Here is a 279-nt window from a genome sequence, read left to right on the forward strand (position 1 = left end):
GCCTATCAGCAGCAGGGACAGAGGTGATGTCACAAGAAACCTCCGCAACCCAGAGCCTGCTGATGACATCAGGTCTACAGAGAAGGATGTGACATCAGAGTCACCATGAGAGCCAAATCCCKGCTGTTGGCCAATCAGGGACTGGCACAGCAGKGATGTCACCATCAACATCCGGGTCACGTGTCTGCTGCCCTACCAGGTCCTGAGGTAGAGCTGCCAACACAACCCACATCCCAACCACGAGCCTGTGTCTGCCTTGTTCCCACCAGACCCTGAGGG

Source organism: Nothoprocta perdicaria, unplaced genomic scaffold (assembly GCF_003342845.1).
Source record: "Nothoprocta perdicaria isolate Ctin4 unplaced genomic scaffold, notPer1 scaffold_741, whole genome shotgun sequence".
Taxonomy (NCBI): Eukaryota; Metazoa; Chordata; class Aves; order Tinamiformes; family Tinamidae; genus Nothoprocta; species Nothoprocta perdicaria.